Source organism: Nelusetta ayraudi, unplaced genomic scaffold (assembly GCF_046127955.1).
Source record: "Nelusetta ayraudi isolate G7.1 ecotype Tasmania unplaced genomic scaffold, CSIRO-AGI_Nayr_v1 ptg000063l, whole genome shotgun sequence".
NCBI lineage: Eukaryota > Metazoa > Chordata > Actinopteri > Tetraodontiformes > Monacanthidae > Nelusetta > Nelusetta ayraudi.
The window spans coordinates 1,812,068-1,839,536 of record NW_027466113.1 but is presented as its reverse complement, the minus strand read 5'-3'; the positions used below and the strand labels follow the sequence as shown (position 1 = coordinate 1,839,536).

Below are 27,469 nucleotides of genomic sequence, written 5' to 3'. Positions count from 1 at the left end.
AGTTGGGCCAGAATTATAGTGTTTTGCTCAATTTAGAGGTGCTGCCGACACAACCCCGTAATTACTGCGATTGAAGGCTCATTGGGTGCAAGCATGAATAAATGACCTATGCAGAGTACCATTCTGATGCAGCCTAAATAATTGGAATTTACATACTGGTTAAATGCATATGAACGAGGTTGCAGATTCATGGTCACTTTGTAAATTAGCATGTTGCTGAAACTGCTTCTAGCTAACGGATGCCAGCGATTTTTTTTTTTTTTACTGTAGTATTCAGGACTGTCACTGTTAGATTGTTACTGCAGTTGTTGTGGTTTTGTTATTCAGACCCAAGCACATTTAACACAACCTTTCAAAAGCCTTAGAGCCTCACACCGATTGACTGGTTTTTAAACGTGAAGAGACACGACTATTTGAAATACCTTTATTTTAAATAAATGTGCAACACCTTGGACTTGTGGGAGATTAAAACTGACTTGAACAGAACTGGTTTGAAGACCAGAGGGATGGGTCTATCTGATCTCGCAAGGCAGATGGTGGAAAACGGGCTAGAGTGACACCACTATCAGCGGTTCAACGCTAATCAGGAGAACGAAAACAGGAAAGTGAGCCTCCATATGTGATGGGATGCGTCCAATATCTGTTCTCGGGGGAAGATCATAGCCAGGGCAGCTGCGCTGGAATAAGATGAAAGCCAACAACAGGATTATTTTAAAGAGAACAAACATACATTGTCAATGACCAATCCCCAGTGAGCAGCAAATGTGAAGTGTAAAGCCAGCTGGAAGGAGAGGAAGTTGGGGAATTCAGTTGATTTCTGAAGCGAAAATACAACAAGATTGACCTGTGAGCAGCTCAACTACTATCTTGAGGAGAATAAGCCAAAAATAATGCGGTCAAGATTCTAAAGACACAAGAACAGTGTTAAAAAAAAACAAAAAAACATCCATCTTCTATACCCACATACTTATAAGAGTAGTTGACCAGCAGTTCTCAAGGGCCTCAACAGCAAAACAGGTAAGGAGTTGTTTCAAATTCTCTGATGAGTTGCAACTGAATGGTACATATTAGAAAACATCTGCTGTAATTGCTGCAGTCTTGTTGTAATTGTGTTTTTATAGAGGTGTTGTCTTCCTCCTCCCTAGCAGGAGACATATTGTTTTGTTTTTTTTGTCATGTTGTATAACACTTAACAATCTGAACTCAAATTAAATATAAATTTAAAGGTACAGTGTGTAAAATTTAAAGGCAAAACATGATACACAAAATATGTTTATGTGTAAAATCACTGGAAAATAAAAGTTGTTTGGTTTTCCTACGCATACAACATAAGCGGCCCGTTAAGGCTTAACGGGCCGCATATGGCCCTCGGGCCATGGTTTGCCCATGCCTGGCCTAGACACTGCCCTCCACTGTCTCCATTCTCTAACACAAAGCATGACAAGTCCTGTGAGTATTGCCATTTGTATTCATGAACACAACATCGACTCTCCCCCTAAAAGCAACAACAATCTCCCTCTGCCCTCCAAGTGACAGACGTGCAGACGCAACCAACACAGTCGAATGGCCAGACAGCATTCTTACCAAGCAGAGTAGCAGCGAAATGTCTTGGATCACTGTAACTCTGACATGTTTGGATGGCCTGATCGGAATTCACTGATAAGAGGGAGCGGTGCAGCACACAGAGAGGGCAAAGCTAAATGGCTCAGACAAGCAGACAGGAGCGTCTGGTTATCAAAGAAAATGTAAAAAAAAAAAAAAAGAAAGAAACATTTGCACTGTTCTCCTTGTTTCATCACATTTGCTTACTTTTAATTATTCATATTTGCCTCGCATTCATTCACATGCTGTCACGCACGTAAAGCGCACACAGGCTTCCCTGTGGGCAACCTGAGCGAGATAAGGCCCAATAGCAGTCAGGGGCCGATGAAGGATTAAGTGCGAGAGTATGTATGTACATGTGCAGACTGCGTGTTGACGGGGATGCGGAGTGCGGCGTGGAGGGGCGCTGATGGCATCTGTCAGCGTGGCCGGCGACTGACAGGGACCTGCCCAGTGAGACACGGCTCCTCTCTGTCTCCTCAACAGGAATTCCTGGAAATTCCAGTCAGTTCAAGCTGTTATCAGATCGTGGCAGTCAACCAAATAATTATGTTCTTAATGGGCAAAAAAGAAAAAGAAAAAAGAAATCAATAGTAATGTTCCAACAAAAAATAACAACTGTAAACTATTGCAGTTATCCCCTTTTTTTTTTTTAGGAACTAACTATATATATATATATTTGTATTACTTTTAGCGTAAGATTTTTCTTTTCACAAGAATTCCTGGCATTCTTGAAGGGAGCTATTAAAGGCTGAGACATTGGAGCCAGAACGCAATTGACTGGGTTCCTTGTGAATGCTCATTGTATATATGAGCTTTTGAGAAAATGAGCAAATTTTCTGTTGATTTATTGCTTCAGATCACTTTCCCCCGCTTTGGTTACGGGTTAGTTCCAAACGTTTCCCAGTGCCGCATGACTGGTGTTTCAATTGCTACGGTCACATTTCGTTGAATGTAGACGTCAATGAAGGGGATGACCAATGGCTTTTTCTCAATATCACAACAATGTGTCACATGCATATAAAGGGACATTTAACCGTGTGACCTCCTCCACTCCCACCTCTCATCCTAACGTCCAACAAAAAACATTACGTTATGACGTAAAAGCTATACTCCATTTGTCATTAGCTGCGTTTCCAGTACAGTTTTTCGTAAAATAAAAGCGATATTTCAAACATTTCGACAAAGTACAATTGAGATTTGCAGGTGTTTCAATTGAATGGTGTGAAGTGCATACGTTTGCTTTTGTCCGGTGACGTGTAAATGCGGGGGGGGAAAGTGTCTTTTGCGATATATCTCTGTCTCGATAAGTCCGGAAAACCACCTCATGAGAGCGTAAAAAGCTTTTAGCCATATCTGTGAGGTTTTTCGAAGTTTAGGTGTTTCCATTGCCAGGTTTTTATCACGATGTTTAGGTTTCGCACAATTCTAGGGGGAATGGAAACGCAGCTGGGTGACGCCACAGTGCCATCAGCAGTTATTGTACAGCTTTATAGGGAATTTTAAACCTCATTCGGCAGGAAATGTTTCGGCACTCAAAGGATTGTAAAATAATGTCCTTTGATAAAAATCAACAGTGAACTTGTCTGAACAAGCCATCTGGAACTGAGAGGAACTTGTTATCCTCCATAACACTGTCCCTATTGCCTTTTAGGAGATGTCATGACAAACTGATCTTCAGTACTGAGGTGCTTTGATTCATCTCTCAGCAGACGTCTGCTGTGAATGGACTCCATCCTTTAAAAAAAAAAAAATCTGTTGCTGCCCTGACTTGTAAGCTATAAAAATAGCGAGTCCTCCTATGTCATTATATGGTCTGTTTATACGGGCAGAACCTTCTTGTCAGGTCCAATCTGTTGACATCTAGCGCCGCTGCTGCTGGAAAATCAAAGATTAAGTTCAGCCTGGTTTCTCACGCACTTGCTAGAATGCCAAAAATGTGTCAGTAAAAAGCTGCTCCGTGACAAGTGAACTGTTTCTTACACCCGGCGTCATCAATTATATACAACCACATCCTTTCTCGAAGGGTTTGAACAATTCACGCATTCACGCGTGAGGCCTTTTAAAGGTTTTATCCCCAAGTGCGGAGCTCAGATACTATTGGTTTTTGTGAATTTGTTAAGCATTATGTATAGCAACAATGTCCTTATCATTTGAACCGCAGACTCAACCATCAGGTCCTGAAGACTAAGTCAATGTCAATTCAAAGTCAGTGTTCTAATCTTTACCTTTTTGCCAACTATTATTGTGTTTTTGAAGACCAAAAAGTACAAAATCCTTTTTCTGCACCGAACGTGAATGGGCGTGCGTGCAGTGCGCGCTTAAAATCTATGGTTCCCACTAATGAGGGCAAAACAATCACTGTTGGAAGCCTCGGCTTCTAATCTATAATTCAGACGCATCATCACATCAGCCTGACATGCATGTGGATTTTTGAGGTGTGTTGCTGTGGTAACACTTTGTAGAACTCATCAGTCAACAGATCAGAAGACGGCAAAAACAATGCTTCTCCTCCTCCGTGAAGAGAGAACGAGTGGCGCCGACCTTTTGCAATCGGAGAGACCGGTCATGAAAGATGTCAGAAGCACCTGCAGCCACCGACCAACAACTGTTTCCCGACAGGACAAACCAGTCGACAGAGGCTGCGGCGGCCCTGCTGCTTCATGCTGCACCGGAGCACCTGCAGTTGAAGAACACATACAGTGCAACTCCACACTGTTTGTCGACGACACCTCTGCTTTCAACACAATCCTACCGAGCAACCTCATCTCCAAAACTTCAGGACTTAAACCTCAACACCTTGCTGTGCAACTGGGTTCCGGACTTTGTAAGGAACTGCAAGAAATTAACTGGAGTTAATTACATTTAAGATTTTGTCAACACTTGACCGCCTACAGGCAAGGCGCAAACAAAGTAGTGTAGCAAGACATAGGTGCACATCATACACTTCATGGAGTGCTTGAACTAATCTGTACCTGGTACCCTGTAGTTCTCCTGTCTGGAACTACTCGGGTCAACATTAAGCCGCCATATTTACTTCCAACGGACAGTTTTGCGTAGTTGATTGTGACATCAACAAATGTACAGGTGGTACAGGTTGACAATGGTCAACCTGTACCCCCCTTCAACTTCCAAAAGCTTGAAGGGGCCAAACTTTGTTTTCTTTGCATCTTCAGTTCTTGCCAGTTAACTGTACATTCCTCTTTAGGCAGCTGCATGGAGGTTTTTATATGATGTTTTACATTTTTGGATGAACAGCAATAAGTCCCAACAGATCACTTCTGTTCACTTTCAGACGAGCCTTGATAAATTGCACTGACAGACAGCACCACTTATTGTTCTGCTGCGTTTTCCTCGTCTTCAACAGCTGCGTGCGAAAAAACCCTATGAAACACTGACCTGGACCTCTTCTATCTGCTAGTTGATCTATTAGTTCAGCTGCTACACTGACATGCACACATGACACGCTTCCTTCCCGCTTCACCTTTGTTCCTCTCTCATTGGGTATGGACCGAGTGTAATGTGCACCGGGACATCTGGAAACTACCCCAGAGCTTACGGGTCTGCGGCTGTGGTATGATGGAAACCTTACCCTGACGTTGGACAGGAAGGACATGTTCAATAAGAAGATAATTGTCGCTATAATTTGAGAAAATGCATACAATGTGTGACATGGGGTTATGGGTAGTGAGCGCACGTCAAAAATCCAGAACATTATGAGATCCAGTTGCTCTGCTCACGTCTTGAACCTGACCAACGCGGTCAACTTTCGCTGGTGATACTTTGGAAGTATCTGAAGTAAGAAGCTAATAGGCCCACGACTCCATTGCTTTACTAATGTGTTCCATGGAATAGTTGTTATGGAGTATATTTTTGTCCGCAGCCATTTCCAAAACAAAACATTCTACCTCTCTCCAGTAAGCTGTAAGCTGTGAGGCTCCCCAGGGGGCGTCTATTTTTGAGGAAAGCCAAAATAAACCTATAGAAAAGCCTGAAAGAATTGCATGAATTTCCTCTGAATTTAAAGCAGAGCGCTGCCTCATAATTATATCCTACCGAGGCATTCTGGGGTAAAAGTGAAGTGGACAGACAAAAAAAAATCAGCAAGTCACTCAACAGCTCAACCCCACTGTAAGAGAAAAGGACAGTGAAACACCCTTTGATTAAAATGTCCCAAGTTGGATATCATGACGTATTGAGGATGAAAACCACATTGCAGACATGCTTTAATAGAGCCGGTGGTGAATTAGGAGGATTAAGGGACGTTTAAGTGGAAGGGAGTATATCGAAAGGATAACAAAGGTCCCTTGAAAACATTCAACATTGTTTGCTTCTAATTTTTTTTTCTCACAAAAGTTATTTTAAACATTTTTCTTATTGTATGGACTGCACATAACAAATGTATCAAAATACAAAACAGTTTTTTTTTAGCAAAATATGTTATTAATTATAAACTGAGGGCGTATCAACTGTGGCGCAAAAATGTCATTTGACAAACGGCAAGGGCAGATTAAGTCATTAATAAGTCATTAATAATCAATCATTTCATAATTAATTATGAAATGTATTTGAACTAGAAGTAAAGAGGTGGTCCTGCTTTAAACACAGCACTGTCGAGTTTCTGTAAAACTCTGCTTTTAAAGTAATCTCATATCTAACGCATTAGGTCAGGTGATTGAACTGTACGAGATATTGGGCTTGTCATTGCTCGCATTCCAAACATGTGACCACGGTCATGATGATGACTGCTGATCCATCCTGCACGGACTGTCACAGGGGCGTGTCTGTAATTCCTATAGACAACAGCCCGAGTCGGAATGAAGGTCCTGTTGGTTGACGACTACAGGAGCACTCGCCAGTGGTCCACTGCCCTGCTGCCAACTACTGGTTGAAATAAACGACGAGCAGCCAGCGAGCTGTTTGTCATTTCGCAGGTTCCCGAGAGAAGGCAACTTTGATCTTTGTGCGTTCTAAACGAAGCTGACCCATTGCGCTTCAACCCGTTTCACATCCTGAGGGTGAAGCTGCACAGCAGCATCCCAGCAACAATGAAACACAACACACAAGACAGACAAGTGGTTCAAAAGTGGTGGAAAGCATTCATCATACTTTCCTCTTCGTCTATTTGTCTCATTTAAAATGAGTTGTTTTTTTTTTCTTATTGCTGTCACACTTTCCTACTGTGTTTACATATGAGTTTGTTTTTTTCTTTTAAGTCCCTTTGTGACTTTTCTCTTCCCTTTGGTAATTCTGAAGAGTTTACTATCTTTTCATCGGGGCGCCATCTGCGTGTCCTCTGTGTGAACTCTGGGTGGGTGTGCAAATCATTTCTGTGAAAGACATTCTATACGTCTTTTTCGCTCGCGAGGAGACTCACATGCCGCTAAGGTTTCAGGAAGGTATCAGAAAACGTCTTGGCAGCCCGCGTTAGATAAACACGCTGCAGATAGCCTGTTATTTATTCTAAAGAAAAATGTCTTTTCATGTTTGAATATAATATGCATAATATGAGTGTGAAAATACACTTCCTATTTCACGGTGCCCTTAGAATCACTTGCATTCACCGTGGTCCAACAGCAACATTTATAAGCATAGAGGACTTTTAATAAATGTCTTATTTTATCATTTTATAAGAGATGTTGAAAACAGTTGATGCTTCATACAGAAGGCTTTCATTTTATTGTTTTCTTTTTTCTTTTTTTTTTTGGAGCGGGCAATAACGCAGCAGCTGGAGCATAAAAATTCTCCACCACACATCAGAGCGCCATGATTTATTTACCAGTTAGCTCTGCTCAGGTCTCATTAGTGTTATTCAACTTGTCAGTCCCCTTGGGTTTATGTAATGTAAGGGTGAACTGAAGCAGATGAACTGACACTAGACTTTCTTTTGCAGCAACTCTCGTAGGAAGCGCAGTGCCGACTCGGACAGGAACACGCTGCTTTCAGGGGGAGCATGATTTAGTGGAGGTTTGCCCGTGTAAAACCATATGTAAACTTGACATGAGTGGAATCTGAGCTGCTAACCGGACTGCACTGAGGTAGGTAAGTGTCTGTCAAATGTGCACAGTAAAGTGGTGTCCATTAAACATGTTTGCCACTACATGACTGTACTTTAAATCATGTTTTTTTTTTTTTTTTTTAAAAGGCAGGTGCAAAGTGTCATAGTGCACAGTAGATCGCAGGTTGCGACAAAGCGTTTTTGTCAATATGGTCATATGATATATCTGTATATATATATATATATATATTAGGTCTAGGGTTGAGGTTAGCCCTTCCTGACCCTGATCATCTATAAAGTATGAATCCCTGATCAATAAACACTTAATAGATATGCTTACAATAGCATACAATAGTAATACAAACCGTAACTTTATTTTAATAGTTTTAGTGTGTTAATTAAAACCTTAATTTGTTTCCAGTCTGAACAAACCCATTTCAATGTTGAAGATGGGATAAATGATACACAATACGCAACTTTTACCCAAAAAGCGGTGCGAGATGCACCACAACAGTTCCACACAGTCGGCGCTCTTGTATTCACAACCATGTGTGTGACAAACGTTTACAATGCTCGCTACTGGAAATAGCCCGGAGGCCATAACTCGTATCCTTGCGCTGCCGAGAGGTATGTGCTAATTCCTCTGACCTTTGCAGGGCTGCAGAGAGAGAGGGGGGGGCGGAGGAGCCAGTGAAGGGGTTAGGGTGCCAAACTGATCTGGCAGAAGTTCAGAGAGGCTCAGTATCCGCTACAAAGCAGGCCAAAGGAAACCAATTTAGCCCACCCAAGGTCATGTCTCGTAGGCAGCTGCGGGGGAAAGCCAGTATTGCAGCCTGTGTCCGTCATGAAACCACTGCATCAGCCCCTGCTAAGCCGCACTACACATATGGAAAAGACACTACGCTGAGCAGTATAGTTTTACATCATTTTGCACGGTACAGACCCTGAAAGAAACCTTTATCCATGTGCCTGGTGTGGGAAATGAATGAAAGCCATCCTCAGATTTGGACTCTTGGACCTTCTGTAACATGCTTCTGCTCTCTCCATGGTCGGCTGACTGGAGAGGAGATATTTCTTTGCTCACTTTTCTTTGATGTTCACTGTGGGTTTTTAGTGATGAGGCGAGGCTGACGGTTGGCTAAAGTATCTGTATCCCAGGCGCAGACCAGACCACAGCACACGCGCTTGGGCTGACAGATGGCATGTTGACATATGACTGATAGCTGTCAGCGGTCTCGATCCTTTCCAGCTGCACCCGAGTGAAGCGCCAACCAACGATTCTCACCGGCCACAACAGCACGGCTAGTACTCAGTACTTTGTTGTAGCCATTGGTGTGTTTCTTGCTTTCTTTCACTTTGGACCGCAACCATGGTGGAAGTGGTAGCCGCTAGAAGCAGAATACCTTAATAATCCCTTTGAGAAAGTTCAATCGTTAATCACAGCACTGCCTGTGATCGCATGCTAACAGTAATACATAGTCTTTCAGAGCTAGAGTGCTAAAACACAAGGCACTGGCACCATTTTAAATGGACAAGAGCTAAAAAACCCAATCCATGATTCAACTACTTGAATTCCGCACACATCAGGAACATGGCAAAGGCAATGCATAAATTTTACTCGCTGAAGAATTAATGTTCTGGTGCAGGGGGGGGAGGGGGGAAATACATAATACATAATACTTACCGCAACTATTTCCATCGTTCGTGTTTTGGAGGGCAGATATTTTATTATATTAGTTATTATATTGTTGTAATGCAAGTAGTGTTTTCATAATATCCACTTTGGTCCAAAACTCCACTTAATGATAGGTTTTGGGTAACCTGTGTCTGTTCATTATCAGACTGCCTGCTCACCAAAGGGAGACTGATCACAGGACCTGGATCACTGTAGCACCACAAGCCCTCTTAACTCTGACAAGGAAACCAGCTTGTCTTCGAGACAGCGCGCTACGAGCAAAACACGCCTCCGGTCAGAAAGGTTTTAGCTTTGTGCACTTTCTATCAACAGCTGAAGGTCTTAGACGTTTCTGATGAACGTTAAATGAGAATTTAGTTAAGGAGGCAGACAAATCACTATGAAGGAGAATAGGAATAAAGCCCTTTGTGAGTAGTTCAGTTTGCACTGAGAATGACCAGATTAAATGTTTCGCTCAGTTTTAATTTTAAATTCCAAATGAAGATTTGAATAGTTAGGTTAAGCTGCAACAAACACCGTGGATCAGGTTTTGTACAGAACTTTAGGGTTTCTAAAGTTTCCATTAACTACGAATTTTAATAAGTGCCTGGATGATCTCCTTTCCTATTAAGGTCCAAAAAAATGGCTGACGGGAAATTTTTCTGATTTTGAAATGCTTCCTCCTGAATTAGCCATTTGATCCCCTTAGGTTTTCTTTGTTCTGGAATCTGCCATACATAGAAATGCGATTGCGGGTGGACCCCCTGTTGTTTAGTTTTCATTAAAGTAGGTGTTGATACATTCACTTCTCTCTTACGGTTAAATAATACATATGCTCTTTTTCCGGCTTCGTGAAGCTGTGAGATTGAGCGTATTAAATGCATAATTTATTTGTGCCAGAATATTCATCCCAACAGCTGGGGAAAGTCTGTTCCAGTTTTCTGTCTGCTATAATTCCGAGATTGGTCATGAATCAAGAGTTGTGTGGAGAAAGTTGTTCGGGGTGTGAAGAAGACAGCCTTGTCATCTTCAATTTCAACACAATGAGCCGATTCATTTAATCAGACTATTGTCTTCAACTGAAATATTTCAACAACGGTCAAATGGGTTTCCACCTCTATGTAGATACCTGTTTGATTTACATTCTTTAAGACAATGGGTACACAGGTTAAAAAATACAAATACACAATCTTGTTCGTATGGCATTGAATTTACCATATTTACTGCTTCTCTATTTGGATGCACTGTATAAAGAAGAACAATGTCTAGCAAAGTCTTTGTAACTGAAAGATTATAGACTTAGGCTTAGACTTTCTTTATTGTCATCATGAAGGAAAACACGGCAGTGGTTCAATTCACAACGAAATGTCGTTGCCCAGTTCCAGAAATACAGTACTGACTAAAATCCATATACAAGCTGAGATAAGTACAGGATATAAAAATATGGGAAATATGGGAAATCTGGAGGTAGAATGTTGGTGGTACATAAATAAATAGAGTAAATGTACATATCAACAGTATAAACAGCGTAAACAGCGACGTGTGGAGTGTAAACAATATGAACAGTATGAACAGAATGTACAGAATAACAGTGACCAAGTGGAGGGGTATGCATGTATGTATGTAGGCTGTACATGTGCAGATAGTGCTGGAATAGTGCTCTGATGCTGGTGACAGTGTAGACAGTGGCAGCAGGGAGGTGGGGAGTTAACTGGCGTTTAACAATCTGATGGCCAGGGGGAAGCAACTGTACGATGTTATGAGTTCTGAGGTTTTAAGTTTAAAAAGCAAAATACTTTAAAAGACTGAATTGCAGATGAAGGCCTGGAAAACAGCCTCATCAGTCTAAAGCTGAAGACCTACTGTAAGATGTTGGAAGATTGTACAACAACAAGTAATACAGTTTGCACGTATGCAGTTCATACATTTAAAGTTTGTAAAGTTTATGTTCGGCATATCCGAGGGATTGGTAACTATAACCATATTGTCAGGTTGCTTCGGTTGATTCAGGAAAGAACTGCGCTGAATAAGCTTTCAGCTGAAATCGTCGTGAAATAACCTGTTTGCTATCAGTACTGACGCTGAGGTGTAAGCTGATCGCAGGACATTACATATAAAATTGACATTTTGCATTTGAAAGAAGTTCGTTTTTTCCTTCTACTTTAACGATGCAGACATACACTCGCATATTAGACGTTGCCTCCGTCTATCTCCATTCTCAGCTTGACCTCATATCAGACGCCCTTGCTTGGAATGCCAGGCATCAGCGCGCGGACACGTACCCCTCGACTGGAAAAAGTCGTAAACCGCGCGGCACAGGGGGTCACGCTTTGTACTTTCCTCCTTCCTTGACAAAGTTCTGCACAGTAAACACGCATTTTCACAGTTTGTCCTTTCGCAACATTTTTTTCCCCCACCCTTTGATTTAATCCGGGGTCACAGCCCCCCCCCCCTGCTGCTATCAAGACCCCGTAAAGCAGTGGCACCGGTGCCAGTTTGGCACCTTGTTTTGCTGAAACTAAAAGCCTGAGCACGGCTTTGTGATGCACACAATTATGCAAACCGGGCTGTTTACCTTGGATTACAATCAATATTGAGGTGCCCTGTGAGAGTTGCATTAAAGCGTTCCGCAGCAGCAGCAGCAGCAGCAGCGGCAGCAGCGGGTGGCTTTACCCTGTGAAGTGGGCATTGGCTGTATGTAACAGCGAGCAGGACTGTGAGTGCCAGATAAAAGATGAATTATAGATAGCCCTATCCGCCCCCGGGGCTGAAACGTGGAGGCAGTTGACGCCGGGCAGCAGTTTGTGGGGGGTGGGGGGTGGGTAGGCGTTGCATATCTTTGGGTAATGACTCTCTGCGGCAGTTCTGGAGAAGGTGAAAAGGTGGCCATATGTGAAGAGAGATGATAAATTGTAGGATCTATTTTGTGGAGAAGATGGAGAGATGCAGGGCCCAGGGCTCACTGATCGTGCTGTGAATTATTTAAATAAAGCTGTTTAACTGTTAAAGATGTGTCAGTGACAAGGATTTTTTTTTTTTTTGATTTTTTTTTTTTTTTTTCCCTCCCCCCACCGCGAGAGCAGAATTACAATTTGGAGCTGTTCAACTTCAAACACGTTGCAATACCTCAGAGAGTGACAGGCATGTAATTTCAACACTGTGTTAGATGTGCTGGCTCGCACTCTGATGCTGCAGCCGCGCTAAAGTTGTTCAATGTACACCAGCTATTAGAATGACACGAGTTTTCGTGAGGCTCGGCACAGGATGGTGCGCTTTAAATTCCCCAGTGAGCTTCCATAGCTGCTTTACAAGCCTTTGATTTTCCTCCACACTGCAAACAGGAGAGGTCTATTTATTAAAAAAAAAAAACACACAAAGAAAGAGCTGGTTGGCTTCTCTGCAAAAGTCTTCTGCTTCATCAGAGTGTTTTTGTGCATATTTAGGGAACATTGTTTGGAAGATGGATGTTAATTCTGATGAAAATAATACTTTGCAGCGCTGGTGATTTAAAAAAGCAAAAAAGACAACAGCAAAAATACAGGGTCTTCAGAAGTGTGTTTTCCTTTAAGACTTGTAATAAACAAACAACAATTTCACCACAGTAATCAAAACCAACTCCTATCAATTCAAGGAAAAGATTCCTTTAGGGAGAAAAATAAGTATTTTTGGAATATTTTTTAGAATAGTTTAGGTATATTCCAAGGGCATCCAACCCAGTCAGTTATGTGTGACTTATATCAGTACGAGTCTTCAGCGCTAGCTACTCAAACCAAACATGATGAGGCTAATGAGGATTTTAGCTTTGACTTTAGCACTGTTGAAACTGGAAACCTACAATGACTTCCTCTTCGAGTTCTTTGACTGAAATGTAAATGAGCCTGACAAAGTGTGAAAAGCCTGGGACGCATATGAAACACACAAAACCGAAAGTTATTTTGCGGTGGACGTGGCTACCTAGCTTGCAATTAGCCATCAGCTAGCACTCTCGTTGACAACAGGCTGGGTCAAGCAGACTATCGCTGTTGCTATCACCCCAGGCTGCACGCGCATCCTCGGTAGGCTCGGAATTTTTGTATACAATGAAGGGGTCTATATTTACACTGATATCTGGATCAGGGGTCAGCAACACGGTGACCGCAGGCACCAGGTCACCCCCCCAAAGACCACATGAGTCGCCCGCAGGCCTGTTCTAAAAATAGCACAACTTGTTGAGCTGCATCGAAAATCCAATTTTATCCAACCTTGTTGATAATTATTGAGAACGTATTAACATGATCAGTATCATTAATACGCACATGTAACTTGAGGCTAACTGAAAAAAAAAAAAGTTATTTTAGGAGAGTGTAGAAAACTAGTTGCCTTTCATATGAATCAGCACCTATAAAGGAGCTCTCAGGTTCATAAAGGGTGGTGACTCCTGATCTAGATAATAAAGCAAACAAATTCCAAACTGTCTGCTGGGTTCACATGAGCCCAAGTAGTAGTTTTTGAAAGTAAAATGTCCCTTTAATTGTTCATATGCACTGTAGAAATGTCTGCACAACACAAGAGAGAGGAATTTCTCCCCAAACTCTCATGGCGTTCACGGTGTTCCACCGTGACTGATCACTGAACACTATGCGCAGCAGACTGAGCTGCTGCAGGATTAATGCCCTCTGCCTCGCGCACGTGCACAACCACACTCATCACTCTTTCGCTTCCCGCCAAGCGTGCGCGTGGCCTGCGCAGGGAGACGCAAAGATCGCTGCTGTGTTCTGCTGTGCGTAGATCAGTTAGGGGGGTTTTTCTTTTTATTATTTTCTTTTTTGCATTTTCTGCGCGCGTGTCTGTGTGAGACACAGACGGGGGTGATTCTCCAGCGGTGGGGGGGGGGGACGACTTCAAAGGTGAGTCGGGGCAGCGCAAGGATGCCAGCCCCAGTGTGTGGCCATGTAAATTTCATGACAAGTATCTCGCTATCAAGCTAGCTCATTATCAGTCTGGCTGCCTGAAAGTTCTCAGCGTTTGCATCCAAACCTCTGTGGGCGTGTTCTAAAAAAAGAAAAAATACCCTACACCCCGACCGCGAGAACTCATTAAAGTGCATTTTACCCTCAGACATGCGTTCACATGATCCTTCCCCTCTGTGGTCGTCTCCTTGGCCTATTGTTTTTTAGGTGTTTTTGGGTTCCCTCGGCTTTCCAGCTGTCAAACGCGAGCAGAAGATTCTCTCCACTTCCATTTCATCCCTCCTCCTCCTCCTCCTCCTCACCAGCTCTTTTACCCTGTTGGCCCCCGTGTTCTTCCACACCTCTCCAGCTCTCTGAACCTAGATCCCCTCTCTGGGGCTGGCCTGTCAAGGTGAGATGAGCCACAGCGTCTTTTCTTTTAGCCTCAGAGCTGGAAGCTCATGGAGGCCAACAACTGGATCAGGAGCGACTAAAAACATGATCAGTGGAAAGGAAGTCCTGCCTTACGTTGAGCCGGTTAGAAGTCAAAGGTACCCAAGGAAATGTTACGTGAAAATGGAGGCACACAAAAACAACTTGAATCCTCGGAGCCCGTAGTTTCACCCCAACTTTCACTTTCTTTGTTTGCAGGAATTCGATATCAGTATCAACACAGCCTTGCCTAGGTAAAGGTCAAGTGTCAAATATCTGGAGATTTTGATTAAGAAAAAGCGACATCAAGTGGCTGCATTTTTGATTGCAGCGTCTTTCACGCTCCCTCCCCCTCCTGAACTTGTCAGTGAGCTACTGTGGCCTGCACACCCAAACCTGGATACCTCGTCCACGCTCTTCTTTGTTCGTTTATTTGAAGACACCAGGATTCACCAAACGCTAAATACGAAACCGTCAGGTAGACTGGATTGTCCACACCAGGCTTCCTTAGAAATATAGCTGTGCAAGATGGCAACTAACTGGGAGCAAGACCCCTGCTACATGTACAGTATATTCTTATATGTAAATAAGAGCCATTCTTTGGGTAAAAAAAAACAAATGACATTTATTGTCAACAAGTTTTTTTCTCCTTTTTTTTTTTCCTAATAAGTGCAGTCATGTCTTCTCCTTCCCATCACCCCTCATTTGCCTCATGACATGGTGACAGTAAGTGCATAACAAATACATTCTAATCTCAACCTTCCCAAGCAAAGCTGTTTAAGTGTAAGATTCTTTCTCACTACCTGACAAACTGGGGTGTTTTTGCAACATTTTAACATTTTATACTTATCAAGGTGGAGGGAATGCTGATATGTAGAGTTGTCCTTGGCATTTGCCGCTCCATTTTCCCCACTTTGTGGTTTACACATGCTGAAACTTAAGTGCGGTTCCTGAAAGGTTAAACTGTAACACTAAAGTCATGTGGTGTGCATGTGCAGGGTGGTCTGAGCTGAGCTGTGCTTGTGCTTAAAGACCCCCATCGACAACCCACAAATTACGGAATGGTGAAAGGAAGTACACAACAGTGTTATCTTTGTACGTAGGATTGACTTTTTCATGCTGAGAAGTAAAGAGAGGTACCGCTTGTCCGCTCGGTTTGTTGACTCAGCAGTCTGTCTGAACCACTCTTGGCTCGAGACAAGATGTCTTTACGACTACAGGACAGAATTTTGTCCCAGACGGTTTAGCTCAACCTCTCGGTGTACCAGGAAAAGAATGAAGAAATGTATAAGTGACATGATGAAATGTAACCTGTTACAATTTATGAGAGTAATTTACTTAATTTGAGCTGGTTACTTAGCACAAGCTAGCAGCAGTTTGGGGAACTACTTTATTTGTCTTCTTTCATTCATTATTTTGATAGCCCTGTTGACAGCAGTGATATTTACCCTGTAGTGTAATTGACTGTGGTTAGGAATCAGTGCCTTTCTCTGTGGAAAAAACTGCTTCATGATTTGTTGATTCAAGTTCCTTGCTGATGTGACCATAGACCTGTCTGCCAGGATGGAATGATGTTTCCAAACGATGTGACTCCGTGCGAAACATGGGGCGGGAGGGGGACAGGGCGCGAGGGGGAACTAATGTTCCTAACTAATGTTTTCACGTCTCTTTTTGTCTTTCTAATGTGCGAGCCACAAGCGAAAAAGCCAGAGGACAATGAACAGTTTTTCGAGCGCTGATAGAACGTAATCAAACACCTTCGCATCAGTACGTGATCTACGCCGCGACTGGCGCGATATTATGACCTAGCGCACGCCACGCTCAACGTCATCCCGTGTGGCAGGTAGAAAATGCGATGTTGTCGCATGACTGATGTTGTTGATGTGGTCAATTTCATCAAAACAAGACCCCTGAAAGCGCGGCTATTCTCTGCACTTTGTGAGGAGATGGGAGCACAACATAAAGCTGTGTTGTTTCACAGGGAAGCCAGGATGGTGGATGAAAAAGGTTCTTCCTCCAAGGTGGGGCGTGAAAGAGAAAGTTTGAGAACCACTGCCCTAATGCCATGCAAGTCTATGGGGTCAAAAGTCAACATTGTCCTAGAGACATGGGGCCACTTGCAGGTTCATCGGGATCCCTCAAGACACAGCCACGTCAAATTTGGGGCTTCTAGCCCATGAGGAACCCCGAAACCCTAACCCTAATTCCAGCAGTAACCCTAACCCTAACCCTAATTCCAGCCTTATCGCTAACCCTAATACCATGCAAGTCTATGGGGTCAAAAGTCAACTTTGTCCTAGAGACATGGGACCACTTGCAGGTTCATCGGGATCCCTCAAGACACAGCCACGTCAAATTTGGGACTTCTAGCCCATGAGGAACCCTGAAACCCTAACCCTAATTCCAGCAGTAACCCTAACCCTAACCCTAATTCCAGCCTTATCGCTAACCCTAATGCCATGCAAGTCTATGGGGTCAAAAGTCAACTTTGTCCTAGAGACATGGGACCACCTGCAGGTTCATTGGGATCCCTCAAGACACAGCCACGTCAAATTTGGGGCTTCTAGCCCCCAATTTTTTTTATTTTTTTTTTTTGGGGGGGGGGGGCGGGGGGGGCATGAAAAAGTTTCTTCCTCCAAGGTGGGGCGTGACAGAGAAAGCTTGAGAGCCACTGTGGCAAGGTAATATTCCATAAACAGAAGCCAGTGAAATACAGTGTGCCATCATCAGCAGCTGTAGAACACTTTAAACTAACATTTCCAGAAATGTAAGCATAGCTTTAGTTGCGTGTTCTTTCATGTTACCATGTAGTTGGAGCTGGAGTAGACAGACAGACTGCATTCAAGTTAACTTGAAATGGTAAAAATCTATGTACATAATTTATATATCAGTGTTTCTTAAAGTAACTTTTCATAAAATACATACATCTACAAGCAAAACAGTATAATGAACCAAATCTCACAAACTCCAAGTTTGGTCTTTTTAACACTACATCTTGTTTAGCTGTTCACAGAAAGGGGGCGAGATGTTGCCCCTTAAATTACTGCTGAACACTTGACACTATCTGCTCTTTGCCTTCTCTCCTCAGCTCCTGCTGCGTCCTGTCATCCCTGGAGTCATAACTTGAGCTTCTTGTAAGAGCAGCTCTAAATCACAGCCTCACTGAGCTCCATTTGCTGAAACAGGCCAACGAATGTGGCCAACATTCAGGAGCCGGGGGAAGTCTTGCGACCTGCAGGCTTACGTGAGAAGTAAGTCCAGCAACTCTGCTGATACACAGGATCAACTTAATTAATGGCACCTAAGGTTTATACAGCTCACAAATAAATAACTCAAGACATTGAAGGGGGTTTTGTCTTTGTGTGCCTCAAGTTTTTTGGATAATTGGAGCTGCCGTTGCTAGAGTCAGTCATTATAATGAATTGCACTTGGTAAAAAGTGGTCATACATTTCATTTCGACCTGTGTATTTTTGCAAACAATATGTACAATGTTTTTGATTGTACCGTCACAACATAATAGATTATTAGCAATGGCAATGTCGGAGTTACAATGTAAGAAAATGTCTAGTGTAAACACACTTACCTTTGCTTTGTGGCTTGAGGATGAGAAGAAAAACAAGGTTTCCAAATATTTTCAGTCTTCTAGTTTAGTCTTACGAGCAGCATGAGGCTGCTTTTAATACTCAGTATTAGCACCATATCCCCACATCTGCTCATTAGCAGGCTGTCGGGTCACTCTCGGCGAGTTCTCACACAAACAAGATTGGAGGATTTTCAAGAACTGCGTGATTACATGCACAGAGAGGGACCCACAGCTGATGTTCTTGTCAATACTCCGTGAGTGGGTTTACAGAAAAGTTGCCACACGCCTCACATTGGAGTCAAGCAATTAGTCGGAGTTGGAATTGTTCACATCAGATAATTGAGATGAATCCGTGCAACCAGTAAAGTGCAATTAAACCCAGAGTTTATTATTTCTGGGTCAATTACATGAGAAAAAAAAATGCCGTTCTCATTATCCAAAATTGACTCAACATGAAACAATGGAAAATTATTCCAAGCATATACACCGGTTTTTGTTTGGTTTTTTTTTAAGCTTTTTTGAATCTCTGATCTCACACTTTAGAGCATAATTACTATTGGTCCAACAGAAAGAATGTCAGTAGACTGTATTCACTTTCAATTTAGTAAAAACACTTACCATTGTTGCAGTTTTTGGTTTCTACCAATCTGACTCATGGTTTACACAGATTCACCAACTGTCCCACCAATATCTTCGGGTTGGCATTCAGGCATCAGTTTCAAGCTGCCCTGTCAAAGTTCCACATGCGCAGCAGTAAAAAACAAGAAAAAAAGTGGCGAGTTTAGGTGAGATTAAAGTTTCTATACACATTTAGAGCAGAAAACATTGTATTGTGTGCACCGTGTATGAAGTTCAAACTGCAAAAAGAGACTGAACCCTCTCACTCAAAACAGAAACTGTGTCAACTGTGGTGGGGATCATTGTTCAAGTCCTGTGACCACATTCAAATACCACTTTACCAAAGGGCATCATGATGTCATTTGTGACCAAACAACGTGAAACAGCACAGTTTCTTTGGACGATGTCAAACTGCGACTTCAAGTTCCGGGCATGTCGGGTGAGTAACGTTACTCTGAACGTCACACCGGGCGGAACAGAGAGCAAGCTTGAAGAAGAAACAGACGTGAATAGAGAAACCGCAGTTGTTTGTTTTTTTTGTTTGTTTTTTCCTAGTATATGAAATTTCAGCTGCATTCTTTTGGAATTGGCAACGTGAGATGCTGACTCCTCGGCTCGGTATTCCCGCAGGACTGGAGAGAGCTCTGCTCGTTCCAGCTTGGCTTTGTGTTACGGACCTCAGGGGTTGCAACATAAACCAAGCGTTGCGAGCGCTGCGAAAGGTTTTCGAATCTGTTGCAACTTAACAAAGCAACTCCTACGTTCCGCCATGCCATGCAAGTATGAAGCGCGATATTTCGTAATCATCCTTGAGCAGAACACTTGACTTTTAGCATTGAACTACAACTTCCAGGAGGAACTGATGTGGATGTAGGCAACCTTTTCTGTGAGAAGCAGTATTCATGGAACGTGTGATACAAAGAAGACCCTGGTTATATTTTTTTTTAATGCGAAATCCTATATGTTCTCAGCGCTATCAGATTTCAACATTAATTATGAATAAAAAATAGACTTTAGGAGTGCTACCCTACAGCGATGCTGAAACTTCTTCACTTCAAAAAGAAAAAAAAAATGCAGAGAATTCTTACTTGTTAAAAAAAAAAAACAGTTACAGTGACACTCAAATCCTGCGTTCAGTAAGAGTAAAACTGAAAAAGGCCTCTAATAATTTCACCTAAGCAGCCCATCCATTCCATGGCGACATTCTTTGTGCCAGATCTCAGGACTTTCTGGGTCACGCCAAAGACTAAAATTTGGGCCCATTATCTGCCCGCTTGGCGCTCAGCACCACGAGTTGGACTTGAGGGTTTGCTCACCAGGTGGTTCTCCAGCACCACAGCTGCTCATCGCTCCCTTATGGTCAAATGCGGAGAACACATTTTTTCATGTTTAGTAATGTGACAATTAGTGTGACTTTAACCTTATCCGTTTTTTATGGAGGCCTTTATAAGTAGGTCCCTACTTTGAAGCAGGGAAGCTTCAAAGTAGGAAGGTAATCAGGTGGACCAGTGGCAGGTGTGTCAAGGGAGCAGGTGTAGCTGATCATGTTGATGATCCCTCCCAGGCTAGCTGCCAAACAGGGGAGTACAGAGAGTAACTGGAGAACTGCACACTTGTTGTCTGAAAATAAAAAGTAGTTAAAAAAATAAATATCAATGTATATATGACATATGCACTGTAGCTGCGCATTTAAATATATAACTGCTCTATACTACCTTAGTGATGAGTGAAGATAATGTCTGCCTTTCAAAGGTGCTAAACAAAGCTACAAAACTAAAACCTTCAGCTTTGGTAAATCACATTGGGCCCGCTGAATAATTTATTTGCACCCTTTCAGCCCAATGTTTTGCACGTTTTGTCAGAAACACGCAGATCTACATATTCATGAAGCCGAAAGCGCTGAAGGGACTCTGCGTTATTTTTGCCCGAGTGACAGTCGCCACCGTGAGCCTCCTTAGTAGATCGGTCTTGTCATTAATTAATGTTGACGTTTTTCCACGTGCAAACCTTTCAGTCAATCCGTAGGTCCTACTTCGCAATCTCAGCTGCAGTAGTGATCAGAAACCAATAGGGGGAGTAGCAGAGAGAAACGGCAGACAGCGGTAGCGATTTGTAACTTTGTTGTACCGTTCGCATGAAATGGGAGTTTATTTTGATGATGGTCACTTATAACTCTCTTCTATATAAATAATCAAACTTGGAGGTTAATCGCAGGATCACAAATTTTCTGAGAGCCATATGCAGTGATTTACACAGCCATATGTTCCTGACCCATGCTATATCTTACTGGCGACACACACTAATTTGATTATTGGAGTTCAATTCCTCACACGATTGGCTTATTTCTAGGATGACATCACTTGTTGGCGGTGATGGCCGAGGTGAAGGCCCAGCTGCAGTGCTCACTGTTCGCCACTGATTGGAATAATGATGCAGGGCTGAAAATGGTGGAATTATGTTGTGATGAGTAGCAGAGCAGCCTGGTACTTCTCAAAAGGTTCTGCATATGTTGTGATGAAGGAACTAATGAGGTCCTCCTTATCTGTTTCGCTCTGTGTCTCTCAGTCTCTCTCTCTCTTACACACACGTGCACACACGTGCACACACACACACACACACACACACACACACACACACACACATATGTAGCTTTAATCTCTTAAAGATCATGAACACATGATTCCACTGCCCACAGGACAGCCACAGTCGGACCTTTGTCCCCTGACTAATTATGAACATATGTGACATTCACAAACCAAAGGATAAAATATGACGCACCCCCAATCACACAGCAGTGGAAGACCAAGGATCGTTTTCTTTGGGTCATTCACATGTTGGGCAGGGGAGTCCAATTCTACAGAAAAGCAGAACTGGAAACTACGTTTAAACTAAGTATCTAATTATGTTTCATTTGTCTCTGTGAGAATGTATGTTTAAATGCAGTTGCACGACAAAGTCGATGATATACAACAGACCCCTTTCCCTTTAACTGAGGATAGGGGTGATTTTACTGGAGCTGCTCAGTATCAAGAGGAGCTGACTTAGACGAAAACATGTTTTCTTCGTTTTTTTTGAGAAAGTTTTCTGTGATCTCTTCCCTGCTTCTTCTATGACTTGTTGTTGATAAGTTCCAGCTTTATAATGGCAATGAAGGCAAGGAAGGCAAGGCAATGATGCTGTGGGGAAAGTCAGAGCTGCTGACCTGCTGACGGCAGTGTCAGCTCTTCGTGCTGTCGCTGCCGACGTCACCAGACTTTGCTCGCTCGGGCCGTTGATAACAATCCGGCGACGTGCAACGTGAGAGGAGACGCCGATTCTAATTCAATTACGAGGGATCGGAAAGTCGTGACTGGAGCAAAGCCTCTCGCTCATCACAGCCGAGAACGTTGAAGTTGCTTTGCGCGCGATGCAGTATGTCTGAATGCCACTCTGTGGTTTGGTTGTGTTTTTTTCCTCTTCCTCGCCGTTGTGTTCCAGCGTTCGTCTTTCTAGGTCAGTTTGATGTTGCCTCCGGGAGTCGGTGTGTAAATAGGAGCAGTTGTCTGTTTTGATATTGACCTGCGCTCCTGCGGGAGCTTTCTCTCGCTGCTCTGTACGGAGATTCCCAGGTGATTCAATCATCTTCTTCTCCTCGACGGAGCTGCAGGGGGGCGGCTGGGGAAGGTAGGGGGGTGAGGATGATGCTGCGTGCAACTCGGCCCCACGTCCCATAGCACAGTTCAACTTTGAAAGAGACCACCCCACTGCTTTGTGCAGCCACGCCTAAGTAATACATATATATATATATATATATATATATATTTTTTTTTTTTTTTTTTTTTTTCAAGAAAGACAGAGATGTAAGCCGAGCGCCCAGGAGTTGGAGGAGTGAGAGGGGTGAGAGGGGAGCTATTATTTGGAGTGCAAAAAGTGAAATTCTGGAGGCGGTCAATATATTTTGCCTTTGGCTCGGCGAGGTCAGACAAATGTGTGATGTTTGAGACACACGCCGCAAGACGCGAGCTTCAAATTGACTTTGAGGAGTTGAAAGGTTCTGCTCAGGGTGTTTAGCGCCGGTCGGCTTATCAATATTTCAAAAATCCGAATCACAGCACACGGCTGCGAGGTCCATCTTTGGGTTTCAACCAGGCCGAGAGCGCAGGTGAACGCTGGGCAACGACAAAAACAACATTCATTCTCGGATTACGTGTGAATTTTGTTGAAGCTGGTGAGACGACCTTGACGCTCGCCATCGTGTAGCGACGGATCTCCGGGTTAGTTCATTGTCGTACATTACTAATGTAGATGTTCCTGTTTTATACAGGAAATGAGCTCTGTTAGCTTAGTTGTTCAACTTGCAGGCATATTCCTTTCTAGGTCAGAGGCAAACTATCGAAATCTAATTTAGTGTGCAGGCACTGCATACATTATACATTCACCCACTCAGAATCCATTTAGATGTAACTTGTTTAGGTCCATCATGGCATTTTTGGTAGTATTTACTCCCAGTCAAGATGAAAACACTTCTTTAACGTTTAGTTTGAGTTGAGTTTTGGAAATCTGCCAATGGCGGACCGTTGCTTCTTGACTGCGCTGGTCTCATCTTTTCTGTAAAATACGGAGCCGCTTGCTTGCCTTTCCATTACCCCTCGAATTGTGCAAAACCTAAATATCGCAATAAAAATTGGTAACGGAAATACCTAAACTACAAAAAAAAAAACTCTCAAACATCGCTAAAAGGTTTTTACGTTCTCGTGAGGCGTTTTTTCAGACGTATCGGTATAGAGGTATATCGCAAAATTGTCATGGAAACACTTTTTTCGCATTTACACGTCAGCGGATGTGACGCATGGGTTCATGTGACAAGTTCACTTCAAGTGAAAATGATGCATTACAGCTTTTTTTTTTTTTTTTTCTACAAGTAATCAAAGAGAAAACTATAACAACCATTCTTGACAGCAGACAAACGTAAACAAACAAAAGCAAACGTAATTCTCGTAAAATCTCACGGGACAACATCTTACGACAATTATGGCCTACCATTCAATGGCAACAGCTGAAAAATCGCAATTTGAATTCGCTTTTGTTTTTCAGTAAACTGTAACGGAAGCGCAGCTACCTACTCCCGTAAGCCAGTCCAGTAGCAAGCCGGGATTCAAACCAAAGACCAATTGTTGCTCCTCAAACTGCAGCCTGTGTGTTTTCTGTTCTGTCGCGTACATAAAAACAGGTTTCCCGCAAGCAACTGTGATTAGATTCACTCGTTTGAAATTGAATATTGCGTATGAGACCGAATGTCTTGCATAACCAGGTCAAAAACAGCTTTTTCTTAAAAAAAAAAAAAAAAAGTGTTTCATTTTTTTTATAGCGCTCTTAGCACCACACGGAGGATTCTGGCCAAACAGATTATATTGGATCCCTTCAGACAACCTCTCATAAACTGACCCAGTGCAGAAACTCGTGAATGAAGAAGGAACGCCGCCTGCCCGCCTAAATCCTGCCGGCTTTTAATTGGACGTCTCAGTTTGGCTCAGAGTCGTAAAAAAAGCTGCTAAAGTTCGGCTTCGTCTCGACCGGAGTCGGCCGGGCGTTCCGCCTTGTGTTTCTTCCCCGGAACACCTTATACATCTGCAGCCCCCCCTGCCCCCACCCCCACCACCACCTTCCCCCCTATCAGAATATGGAGAGCTTATTTACATTCCTCCATCCTGCGGGAGGAGCTGCAGAGGCGAGGCGGTGGAGAGGATTCTGGCTGTCTCTGTCCCTGTCCTCATTAGTGCAGAGCTGGTCTGTTTCCACGCTCACTCTCTCTCTCTCACTCGCTCTCTCTCTCACACACACACACACACACAGGCACACACACACACACACGCTCAGACGCGGCGAACTCCCGCTCTAAACAGGCTGACAGTTTGAAGATAGGCCCAGTGTGCCGAGCCGAGCAGAGGGCTGCGAGATGAGAAAGCCCCTGAGTAAAGGAGAATGCAGGCGAACGCTTGTAATTGGGCCCTGAGTATCAGCTGCCAAATATCTCCTGTTAGTTCTCTGCACCTCCATCCCCACCCCCCCCCCCCCCCCCCACACACACACACACACACATACACACACACGCACACACACACACACACACACACACACACACACCACCTCTCCACCCACCCACCCACCCCCTCTGCTATTACTATGCTAATACTATGCCATCTACGCATGCAAATGAGGCAGGGCACACTTGGCAGAGGCTCCTGCCCTCACTTGGTCTCTGTCACAGGGAAAAAGCACTTTTCTCCCACCCTCATCACACACACACACACACATACAGATGTAAATGTCGCTACCTGTGGCAGGTATGTTTGCTGCATACGTTGTAGCAACACAGAACAGCTTTGCAGCCAGAGGCTTCTGTTGTAAGGTATCTCACCTCGTGACTGTGTTTCTGCGCTTTCAGCGACTATTATATTATTTATATAGATAAAAGGCACAGAGGAAAAATATTCAATGGGCGCTGGATCCTAAAAAAGATTTCTATTAGTATCTATCTATCTATCTATCTATCTATCTATCTATCTATCTATCTATCGCAATAGATGCAATGTCATTTCTGATTCCTAATCTATGCTTAGTCCCACATATTCCCAACCAATAAATGCAACTGGATGACCAGAGACTATTTGTCTGACATTATGCAATATGCTCCATCCAGAAAGCTTTTGTTATGCCTACCAGACACATGAATGGACCAATGAGAACTACTAGTATTGCGCTGTGGAACTTTAGCAAAATAAAATGCAACTAGATCTCGCAGAAAATGTCAAAATGCATATTGATAAAGAAAAAAAAATATTATAGATGTTAATCAAGATTTTGTCCCTGCCTTATTTTTCTACTAGACACAGTAGATAGATAGATAGATAGATGGATAGATAGATAGATAGATAGATAGATGGATGGATCTTATATATATAGGTCAAATGCACCCTCTTTAAAATCAACTAGTTTTTCTAATCTAATCTGCTTTTTATCTAGACTGTATTATGAAATACACACATATATATATATTCTTAGATAAATAATCAGTTATGATTTGGTTTCTTCTGGTGAACCGACAAGCATGTTCACAGCACCAAATTGCAGGTTTCCGCAGGTTTTTACACTTTTTATACTGTGAGAGGAAATGACAGGGTTCACCTTAAACATGTGTTCCGTGTTCTTCTAACAGAGACAAACAACCTCACCAGCAGTCCGATACTGATATTTCAAAGTTTCCCTACTTCTCTGGCGCCACGTACACCGGCTTCTCTTACACGACGGCCAATTTCAGGAAATACAGGTTTAGGAGGCAGAATAAAGCTTCAAGAAATGTGATCGGACGTTAATATGGTGACCAGGGCGCTGGGGCACAAAAGCTCTTTGTTTCTGGTTTCAAAAGCACTGTGACTGCCAAGTTTCCAACACTGACTCAAGTGTTAACTTTTGTGAGAGTGCATGCATGCGTGTCTGTGTGTGTGTGTGTGTGTGTGTGTGTGTGTGTGTGTGTGTGTGTGTGTGTGCGTGGGTGTGTGTAATACCTGAGGATGAAGCAGCACAATGTCCCACCTGCTCCGTGGTGTGAAGCTGGATGTGCTTCTTTCTGAAGTCCTCTTGTCTTAACTAAATGATAACTTGATATGTTGACAGAGCAAACAAAGGTAAAGGGAAGTTCCCATGGTGTAAGATGCCGGGCCCCCGGGCAGAACACACTACGCACTGTGTGTTCCCATGCAGACAAGCCAAAGCTAATTGTAAGTTAGCAAAGGTAGGATTACAATAAAAGAAAGTTGAGTGTGTTTACAGTGGCAGAGCGCAGCCACTGAGCCCGTCACCACCATGCCCGTGTATGTACATGTTTAACATGTTTAGTATCTGCAGGCAACTCCATTCGCCATGAAGTTACAGGCACACATTTTTTGATCTTACGTTTTTGTTCCTTTGTCTCAGATCTTCACTTGCTAATGTTGGACTACTTAAACACTCATTTTGAGAGAGCGCAAAACCACAGCGAAACACGTTTTGGTTTGAGCCAACATTAACATTTTCAACATAACACAGAGCGCCTCGAGTTTCTTTTCTTTTAGTCAGTCTTCATACTAGCTTTCGCCCCCGTGCACTGTTCCGTCCAGGGCAAAAATGGAGGCATCAAGATGATGATCCTTGCCAGACATTGAGGACAAGTGCGGTAAAAAGGGCATTTTTTTTTTCTACAAGAAAAAGTTTCCTCTTCTTCTTTGTGTCTGTCTGATGTAGCATAATCTTGAAACACACACAAAGATTTTTTCGACAAATACTTCTCAGTACTTATGATTGTATAAAAACGGACCTCCTCATGTCCAACCGCTCCAATAATCGCCCTTGCCAATGAGGATGGTTACAAGTTCTCAAATGACTTTGACTGTCTCATCGCCTCTGAGCCCTCTGTTCCACCCTGTGCTGATTAAATCTGGTGTTTCGCCTCTACTAAAGATGATTCGATTTAACGTGTTTAAAACAGAGAGATGTCTTGTACGAACCTGCTGTCCCCTTGACCGATAGCCTCTTCCTGTCTCCGAGTTTAGTAGGGGAGGTAGGTGGTAAACAATAATGTCATTTACAATCATATCAAAATACAGATTCACGCTGC

General features: G+C 43.0%; 1 long non-coding RNA gene across 1 annotated transcript; it reads right to left on the bottom strand.

The window, feature by feature from the left end:
* Positions 1-498: 498 nt before the first annotated feature.
* On the bottom strand, positions 499-27,469 carry LOC142898246 (uncharacterized). Its single transcript, XR_012928553.1, has 3 exons — positions 26,382-27,469; positions 18,838-18,947; positions 499-677 (listed from the first exon to the last, which is right to left on the bottom strand). It is a non-coding gene; the product is annotated as an uncharacterized LOC142898246 (long non-coding RNA).